Raw genomic sequence first — 10991 nt, 5'->3', positions numbered from 1 at the left:
GACATTGGACCCACAATCTGGAGTCTTTAATGTTAATTTATTTACCAGTTCACATTAAAAAAAAAAGTTGTCAGAATATGAGGATTCTTTCCCTCTTAACAAAGCCACAGAAAGTGAAAGATAATCTGGAATTGGTTCTTTTATAAATATCATTACACAAAATGTTTTGCAAATTAAAACTGGAATACTGGAGAGAAAATAAAGCATTTCGTTTTCTTGGCGTCCTTGGAACTTTACGTTCTAGACTGAGGCCTGAAGTCCAGAACAGGTAGGTACCTGTGGCTGACAGTCTTGAATGTGATTCCTACAGTGTATCTAACCTTGAACTTTGAAATCATTTCTATCAAATTTTGTCCCCAAACACTCACACCCATACACCAAAAATTATGGTACAGCTTTCTTTAAAGCTTGCATAAGAATAAAAGATTTTAAAACCTGGGAGAGATGGTGATCCACTGCCCACTGACATGAAAGAAATAGTACTTGCAAGTGAGAAATTATACATGAGTTACAAACATGCGAAAATGGGCACAGCCATCCAAGAAAGAAGTGGGAGAGATTTTAACTGGGTGGATGGAGTAAAACCTGCCTCAGAAGCTCTAGAAAAAAGATGCATATGTTAAAGCAAACTATTCAACTTCTTTTCCATAGAGGCAGCTGCAGCTGTGACTTGATCACAGCGCACATTCATCGTTTTGCCTGTGGGGCATCCAGGCTGCCTCCATTTGCTAATGGAACTGGTACTTTCCTAAAGTATCTACCCTCACTTTCCTCTCAGTCCAGGTGATTTAGGGCTGGCTCCAAGGGTAGACATGTGATCCACGTCTGGCCAATCAGCATGGAAGCCCCCCTCTCTAGCCAGTTCAGAAGTGGGACCATGATCCAGTCAGTCCAAATCAGACTCAATTGCAGAACGTTTTTAGAATTTGAAACTCTTGAGAGAGAGAAGGGCTTTTCCAGCTGGGGTTAATGAGAGGAGAGGCTAAAACATCGCCACCTCTGGCAGCCATCTTGCCACCATGATGTAAGAAACTAAGAGTGGAGACAAAACAGAGCAAAGCAGAACTTAGAGGTGGAGAGAGTGATATGAGCCCCCGAATCCAGCCAGTGTCTTCCTGGGACTTTCACTTGCTGAGTGAATAAACTCCTTTCCTTTTTCTTTTAGCCATTTTGAATTGGGCTTTCTGTACTTACAACTGAAAGAATCTGGTGGATGCAGTTGGAGAAGAGAGATAGGGGGTGCTCACAGTTTGCTGGTTCTTGATGCTTTCCTAAGGATGAAGTGGCATTTACCTAAGTTCCCGATGTCCATTGACTGTGGTTGTTATCACAGTGAAGAAAACTTTCCAGAAGACCGGACTCCTTCGGGAAGGCACTTTTTTGTCTTTTTCAGGAAGGATATTTTCCACGTGGATAAGTGTATGAGAGACATACAGCAGCAAAACCAGAAACTCTGGACTTGCCCAGTCCATCCCTTCTTTAAATCTTACTTCACACCAGGTGAAGAAAACCCTAAAAGCATGATAATTCTTTGTGTATTAGATCCTAAATTTTTATTATGCTTTGAAACTTAATCTACCACCATCCTCTCTTTTTGTTTGTCACACATACATCTGCATCACAGACACTGACAGTGACAGATCTGCCTTTTCACTTCCCTAGTGGGAACTTAATTGTCTTTTATGCCCAAGTGGTGGCCACCACCTGTGATGCCTCCTGGGCAGGAGGAGGTAACAGTCTTTTTTGTGGAGTAAATCACAAAAGCCAGACCTGCTTTGGGAAATAGAATATAACCATCGTTGGAAACTAAGCTTTCAAGTATGAATGTTATCCTGGCCAATACAAATAGAAATCACCATAGAGGAGTTAATTAAACATAATAAACAGTTCAGGCGGAACAGGAAACTGCTATTTTTCCTGTCTCCAAAGCTTCTATCATAGGGGAAGGAAGAGCTAATCAGCAAAGAGCCAGGAACATGAGAAGAATGGGAATCTCACGGCAAGGACTGAGTGTTTGGCTCTGAAGAAAAGCAAAGTCATAAATTTAATCCCTGGTGGGGTTTCAGTCCATGCCTGGGGGGAGGGGGAGGGGTACAAAACCGTTTGTGCTGATCAGTTATCTATAGAGAGTATCACGTAAAATGGCAAAGTTTATGGTTACGACATCACACTGGGATTTGCAGGGAGTCGTACCAAAATACTTCTTTGGTAACAAGATCATACATGTCAAAGAGCTTTTGAAGACTGAAAAGCATAAATGCAAGGAATTCCCTGATGGTCCAGTGGTTACAACTCGGCGCTTTCACTGCCGAGGGCCCAGGTGCAATCCCTGGCTGGGGAACTAAGATCCCACAAGCCACACGGCGTGGCCAAAAAAAAAATGCAGAGAAGGGCTTCCCTGGTGGCGCAGTGGTTGAGAGTCCGCCTGCCGATGCAGGGGACACGGGTTGGTGCCCCGGTCCGGGAAGATCCCACATGCTGCGGAGCGGCTGGGCCCGTGAGCCATGGCCGCTGAGCCTGCGCGTCCGGAGCCTGTGCTCCGTAACGGGAGAGGCCACAGCAGTGAGAGGCCCGCGTGCCGCCAAAAAAAAAAAAAAAATGCAGAGAAGATATTCTCTGAGAAAGGGGAAGATGAGCAGAGGAAGAGAGGCAGGTGGAGGAACGGGTATGATGAAGAGAATCGTTTATCTTCTGGAAATCTAGGCACTCAAAGACCACTCATTAAGAAACCAAACAGAAGATGCACTGCACTCCAAAGACGTCGGTAGGACTGAGACTTGGAATAACTGAAAAAGCAACTTAAGTGTCCATCGACAGGTGAATGGATAAAGAAGTTGAGATACATATATACAACGGACTATTACTCAGCCATAAAAAAGAATGAAATAATGGCATTTGTAGCAACTAGAGATTATCATACCCAGTGAAGTAAGTCAGAAAGACAAATACCGTATGATATCACTTATATGTGGAATCTAAAAAAAATGATACAAATGAACTTATTTACAAACCAGAAATAGACTCACAGATACAGAAAACAAACTTGTGGTTACCAAAGGGGGCAGAAGGAGAGATAAATGAGGAGTTTGGGATGAACAGATGCACACGACTATGTGTAAAATAGATAACAAGGACTTACTATGTAGCACAGGGAACTACACTCAGTATCTTGTAATAACCTATAATGGGAAAGAATCTGAAAAAGAATATATAGACGCCCACATACACACAACTGAGTCACTTTGCTGTACACCTGAAACTATCACAACACTGTAAATCAAATATATTTCAGTTAAAAAAAAAGACTCAGTGTGAAAGGGAACAGAAGACTTGCAAAGATCCAAGGCCCTTCTCTTCAACACAGCATCTTCCAAAGTTAAGGGTGGGTGGGATGGACATAAAACAAGGAGGGAACCGCCTCTTTCCACAATGCTCTAGAATTGCACACGTCACCTGGCATTTGAAATGTGGCTGTCGTGAGAACAGGGTCACCCTCTGCTAGATGTGAGGACTCCGGGGTTCGAAAACGGATCATTTTCCCTTTCTAGGAGCTCAGGCCTCGTGTCTCTCTCCCCACAACCTGAAGATAGCTGTTCACATCTGCGCGGGTTCCTGCCCCACTGAGCATGCCATCTGTCCCCGTGAAAGATGAGTGGGGCTCGGGGCTGAGAAGCTGCTGCAGACAGCCCTACCACAGACCCCGGGGCCCAGCTTCTGGGGAGTAAACCCCAGAAAAACTCATGCTAAGCTGGTCAGTGTTCAAAGTGCAGTTAAGGGAAGATGAGGGATAAACACAAAACTTTTTCTAGTATTTCAACTTGTCCCTAGAGTAACCATTTGTGCTGAGGTCCTGAGAGCTGAAAGGGGGCTAATTACAAAGAGAAGGGGGCTGGAGACTTCCCTGGTGGTCCAGTGGTTAAGACTCTGGCTCCCGGGCTTCCCTGGTGGCGCAGTGGCTGGGAGTCCGCCTGCCGATGCGGGGGACACGGGTTCGTGCCCCGGTCCGGGAGGATCCCACATGCCGCAGAGCGGCTGGGCCCGTGAGCCATGGCCGCTGAGCCTGCGCGTCCGGAGCCTGTGCTCTGCAACGGAAGAGGCCACAACAGTGAGAGGCCCGCGTACCGCTAAAAAAAAAAAAAAAAAAAAAAAAGACTCTGGCTCCCAATGCAGGGGGCAGGGGTTCAATCCCACTTGGGGGAACTAAGATCCTGTGTGCCACATGACGTGTCAAAAAAAAGAAAGAGAGAGATAAGGGGGCTGGAGGAAAAATTGAAGAGGAACAATGACAGTATGAGATTTTTTTAAAATTAATTAATTTTTGGCTGCATTGGGTCTTTTCGTTGCAGTGTGCAGGCTTCTCATGGCGGTGGCTTCTCTGGTTGTGGAGCACGGGCTCTAGGTGCACGGGCTTCAGTAGTTGTGGCACATGGGCTCAGTAGTTGTGGCGCACGGGCTTAGTTGCTCCGCAGCATGTGGGATCTTCCCGGACCAGGGCTTGAACCCGTGTCCCCTGAATTGGCAGGCAGATTCTTAATCACTGCGCCACCAGGGAAGTCTGAGAATGAGATTTTTACCACTTTAATACATGGTACATTTATTTATTTCTGTGCCAGAAATACATAAAGATGCAGGTAAGCTGAAGAGAATCTGAGAGGCACTAGGACCATTTAAGAGGAAAAAGAACATCAGTTTTCTATAATTGACTAGCAAGCAGTTAAATTTATGCAGAGGAGTGAAGATGAAGATATGTACCTGGTTATGGTAAGAGAAAGAAGCAATGTAAGAAGAAATGAGAATATTTAAGCAAGTTTTCAAGATGGCAGTAATTCAAAGAACCAAATAAATAAAACTGAGTGAGAAATTTATCTTTGAACTTCCCCCAAGCAAAGTAAAATAGTAGCCAAAACTCAATGGGTTAGTTTATTTGGAATTATTATTTTTCAAGGAAGTAATTACAGCACTCATTTCAGATTTTCTACAACTTCAAGAACTTCTCCCATTTTGGGAGAAGTGGAGACAGAGACCTTGACTATTTGCATGATTTTTGCCAAGTCACTTTCTCTTTCAGACCTACTTTCTTCATTTCTGAAAAATGGGATGAGAATAACAACTACCTTACCGGGTTTGTGGAGGTGACGAAATGTGACCATATATGAAAAATAAAAAAACTCAGCGACCTGAAATCTCTAAAGAAATGATAATAGTGACAAACTCCTTAATATTTCACATTTCCTTTGTCTTCCTTGCAGTCACATCCACAGAAGTCATGACTTTTAGGGTAAATTTAGGGATTAGATGCTCTCTTTAGCTGACCCTAAACATTGGTCATTGGGGGATTAGAAACACCAGCACCCTGGAGTAGGCATCTGGAAAATTCTGAAACTGAAAATCACCATGAGTTTTATTTAGGTGGCTATCCCAAGTAAACCACCATGTCTGACAACAATATTTATAATATGAGGTTAAGGGCTTCCCTGGTTGCGCAGTGGTTGAGAATCTGCCTGCTAATGCAGGGGACACGGGTTCGAGCCCTGGTCTGGGAACATCCCACGTGCCGCGGAGCAACTGGGCCCGTGAGCCACAACTACTGAGCCTGCGCGTCTGGAGCCTGTGCTCCTCAACAAGAGAGGCAGCAACAGTGAGAGGCCCGCGCACCACGATGAAGAGTGGCCCCCACTTGCCACACTAGAGAAAGCCCTCGCACAGAAACGAAGACCCAACACAGCCAAAAATAAAAAATAAGTATAGGGCTTCCCTGGTGGCGCAGTGGTTGGGAGTCCGCCTGCCGATGCGGGGGACATGGGTTCGTGCCCCGGTCTGGGAGGATCCCGCATGCCGCGGAGCGGCTGGGCCCGTGAGCCATGGCCGCTGAGCCTGCGCGTCCGGAGCTTGTGCTCCGCGGCGGGAGAGGCCACAGCAGTGAGAGGCCCGCGTACCGCAAAAAAAAAAAAAAAAAAAAAAAAAAAAAAATAAGTATAATATGAGGTTAAAATAAGCGTTGAAGTACAGTGTGGTCAAACCAAGGGGACACCATGAAAACATGAGTGACAATGACAAGTAAAGGAGAAGGGTGGGGACCAGCATCTCTCCTGTCACTCAGGCCAAAAACCAATGAGTCACTTTTTTTTTTTTTTTTTTTCCGGTACGTGGGCCTCTCACTGCTGTGGCCTCTCCTGTTGCGGAGCACAGTTTCCAGATGCACAGGCCCAGCAGCCATGGCTCATGGGCCCAGCCGCTCCGTGGCATGTGGGATCTTCCCGGACCGGGGCACGAACCCATGTCCCCTGCATCGGCAGGCGGACTCTCAACCACTGCGCCACCAGGGAAGCCCTGAGTCACTTTTTGATGATGGCCATTGCAACTGGTGTGAGGTGATACTTCACTGTAGTTTCGATTTGCATTTCTCTAATAATTAGTGATGTTCAGCATCTTTTCATGTGCTTTTTTAACCATCTGTATGTCTTCTTTGGAGAAACGTCTATTTAGATCTTCTGCCCATTTTTGTTTTTTTTTTTTTTTTTTTTGCGGTATGTGGGCCTCTTACTGTTGTGGCCTCTCCCCTTGCGGAGCCCAGGCTCCGGACGCGCAGGCTCAGCGGCCATGGCTCACGGGCCCAGCCGCTCCGCGGCATGTGGGATCTTCCCAGACCGGGGCATGAACCCGTGTCCCCTGCATCGGCAGGCGGACTCTCAACCACTGCGCCACCAGGGAAGCCCTTCTGCCCATTTTTGGATTGGGTTGTTTGTTTGATATTGAGCTGCATGAGCTGTTTTGAAATTTTGGAGATTAATCCTTTCTCAGTTGCTTCATTTGCAAATATTCTCTCCCATTCTGAGGGTAAAAGAACCAAATAATGCCATTTGCAGCAACATGGATGGACCTAGAGGTTGTCATACTGAGTGCAGTATGTCAGACAAAGACAAATATCATATTCTATCACTTATATGTGGAATCTAAAAAAGAAGGATACAAATGAAATCATCTACAAAACAGAAATAGAGTTACAGATGTAGAAAATAAATTTATGGTTATTGGGGGGAAAGAGGAGGGGAGGGACAAATTGGAAGATTGGGGTTGACATATACACACTACTGTATATAAAATACAATAGATAACTAACAAGGACCTACTGTAGAGCACAGGGAACTCTACTCAATACTCTGTAATGACCTATATAGGAAAAGAAGCTAAAAAAGAGTGGGTATATGTGTATGTATAACTGATTCACTTTGCTGTACACCTGAAATTAACACAACATTGTAAAGCAACTATAACCCAACTAAAAAAAAATAAAAACCCAATGAGTTGCAGGGACAGAAAACAAGAGTTAGTGTTTAATGGGTAGAGAGTTTCAGTTTTGCAAGATGAAGTGTTCCGTGGATGGATGGTGATTGATGCTGGGAGCACAATGTGAATGTACTTGATGTCCATGATCTGGACACTTAAAGATGGCTAAGATGGTAAATTTTATGTTATGTGTATGTTGCCACAGTTTAAAAACTTATGAAAAAAAAACGTATGAGTCACCTTTGATTCCTACATTCATTCTTTAATAAGATGAGCTAACCTGAAGAGAGACTGAGAGGATGGGATAGAGGTTCTGAAGTCGATGAATGTTGATGTAACACTTCTGACTCCCAGGCTGGTTGCTCGGAAGCAGAGATGTTTCTGAGTACCAGGGTTTTTCTCCACCAGGTGATGCTTCCAACCCAGCTTCTGTCACCAGTTCCTCTCTACCAGCCCCAGGCATTCAAACCTCTGGCCCAGAGCTAGTAGCCCTACTTCTCTTCCCTTGTACCAGCTCTGAGTGAGAGGAGTAGGAGATAGAGGGGAAAGACACTCTGAAATCGAAAATAAGAGACAAACAATCCAGCATTCGTTTCCACAGAATCTTTTTTAGATTCCAACGACATGACTTGGAGAGATTTCCATGCCTTTCTGGAAAACAGGAAGACTCATTATGATTTTATAAAGACTCTGGTGCCTCATATGTTGGATATCATGCCCCTTGATGGTTTCACTGTGTAACAGAAGCAAAAATAGGCAAGTGTGTGCTCTGGGAGCAGGGTTAAGGACTTTGGCTAGAAATAATTTCCCAAAATCTGTGTCAATAGGTGATGTATAACACAAGATTCTCATCCTGGCAAGTCCAAAGCTAAAAATGTAATCGAAATAAACCAGAGTAACAGCAGACCAGGAAACCAGTAAAAAAAAACTTCCCATAGTTTATTTTTTGGAAGCTGCTTTCTAGGGAGGAGCTATGGGTTTCCATCTTGATACCTGTCGCTAACACCGGAAACTGCAGAGGCCTCAGGTGTTGGGAGTGGAAGAAACCTTTGCCTCTTCTTATGACCCACAGGGAAGCAGAACATGAAGTGGGGTGGGGGGTGGGGTGGGGGGGTGGACTTCAGGTAGATCTAGAGGCTGATCCTATGAGAGACATAGATTCGTGACAAGCCATGAGGCCAGAAATGCTGTGACTTGAAAATGGCTAATTACCTTCAAAGGGAGGTTGAACTGGAACAGTATTTTAAGGACCTTAAAAAGGTCTCTGTGTGTGTGTGTTTCAATTGTTTACTCTCTTTTTTTTTTTGAACATACAATAGGATTCTAGTACATTTATTTTCTCAGCACAAGAAACGGGAATATTCCATATTCAAATACATTGAAATAGAGATGTTTAGAGCCAAAAGCTATGTAAATCCCATTTTTTCTTGAAAATGAAGGTCTACATTCCTTTGACTGTAGCTTTCCTCAATTCCTGTCCCCCATGACTCCCAGAAGTATGAAATTGATAAATATCCATTAATTGTTTACTCTTGGTCCAGCAATTCCACTCAGGAATTTTTCTTGCGAAAACAATCAGTCAAGACCAGTATTGCTGTGACAGCTTTTACATTGTTTTTACAGCTTGTACTAACAAAGAAAAAAATTGCCAGCAACTTAAATATTGTATTATTAAATCAATTATGATATTCTTATACAGTGGAATACTATGAAGCCATTAATAGGATGGCGGAAATCTATTCATTGATGTGAAAAGATACATGTAGCTTGGCAACATGTACCAATGCTTCAAACAAAGTATATAGACTTTAACTCTTCCTCTCAGGAATTTATCTTCAAACGACAATAATAAAACAAGTCTAGGATGTTCAGCAGAGCAATGTTTACAGTACAATGTTTACTGTTAAAAAATACTGCTGTAACATGAAGCTCTATTAATTGAGATTGGTTAAAAATATTATAATTATATCATGGAATATCATGCAGGCATTAAAATTATGCTGTAATTTACCTTTGTTACAAAGCAAGCTCACTATAATACAAAGTGGAAAAAATTTACAAAATGGTAATCATTGTATAATTCCATCTTAGTAAAAGTAAAAATATCTATAGGAAAAGGTGTGCATGTGTGCGCACACACACATTTCTAAATGTATAATAATAGTTATCTCTGGATGGTGGAGTTTTTAGCTATCTTTTTAAATGTTTATTTATTTATTTTTATTTTATTTTATTTCTTTCTGGCTGCATGGGGTCTTTGTTGCTGTGCGCAGGCTTTCCCTAGTTGTAGTGAGCAGGGGCTACTCTTCATTACAGTGCATAAGCTCATTGCAGTGGCTTCTCTTGTTGCAGAGCACAGGCTCTAGGTGCATAAGATTCAGTAGTTGTGGCTCAGGGGCTCAGTAGTTGTGGCTCAGGGGCTCGGTAGTTGTGGTGCACGGGCTTAGTCGCTCCGCAGCACGTGGGATCTTCCCAGACCAGGGCTCGAACCCGTGTCCCCTGTATTAGCAGGCAGATTCTCAACCACTGTGCCACCAGGGAAGTCCCTGGGAATAATGTTATATACCCAGGGAATAATGTTTATTTTTCTAATAAACATTAATTTTTTTTGTTTTTTTTTTGCGGTACGCGGGCCTCTCACTGTTGTGGCCTCTCCCGTTGCGGAGCACAGGCTCCAGACGCGCAGGCCCAGCAGCCATGGCTCACGGGCCCAGCTGCTCCGTGGTATGTGGGATCTTCCCGGACCAGGGCACGAACCCGTGTCCCCTGCATTGGCAGGTGGACTCTCAACCACTGCACCACCAGGGAAGCCCTAATGTATTATTTTTATAGTAAGATAATACAACAATACTATTTCCATGATTTTTTTAAAAGCACATAAAGACTAAGAATTCATCCTAAAGTGTTTCTCAACCTTTTTTTCATCACCATCCCCTAAGGAGCCTTTTAAAGACATATTTTCCAAATTACTCCTGCCATGAAATTTTAATGCCACAGATATATCATATATCTGTTTATGTACTGTACGTACATCTGCTTTATACATAAAAAGGGTATGATTTTTTTGATCCTCAAGAAGCAATCTACCTTGGGGCAATATTTTTCCTGTTAATAATTATGTCCTAAAAGGACACTAAGAGTGCGTGTGCAGAAACTTACTTAGTCATCCTAAATCATCCTAAACTTACCCAGCCTTCTAATTAATTTCTTCTTTTGCCTGATTTATTTTATTCTTTTACATCTACGTGTCATCCAGCACCTCAAAGTATTCTACTGTCCAAATTCTCTTCAGCCTCCGATTTTCCTGAGAGGCTGAGGGTTATAACATGAGTCTGGTAGACTCATACATTCTGTCCAATCTTGCTTCCTGTCCTTTTTCATAGCTGTTATGCCCAATAAGAGACCCAATACAAGTTCTGCATTCTAACCTCCATGTGGTCTGCTTTTCAAGGAGAGCTGAAATCCATAGGGCAGGCAGTCAGGAAGAGCAGGCTGGAACCCTCAGGCATAAGCTGAAGTTCTCTCCACAGGCAAACTTCCTTCTTCTTTAAAGAAGCCTCAGCTCTGTCCTCATGCCCTTTTACTTGAGTAAATCAGGCCCACCCAAAATATCAAGGATAACCTCCCTTACTTAAAGGCAATTGATTATGGATCTTAATCACATCCATAAAATACCTTCACAGCAACACCTAGATTCATATTTG

This window comes from Hyperoodon ampullatus, assembly GCF_949752795.1.
Source record: "Hyperoodon ampullatus genome assembly, chromosome: 3".
NCBI lineage: Eukaryota > Metazoa > Chordata > Mammalia > Artiodactyla > Ziphiidae > Hyperoodon > Hyperoodon ampullatus.
This window is presented reverse-complemented; position numbering follows the sequence as displayed.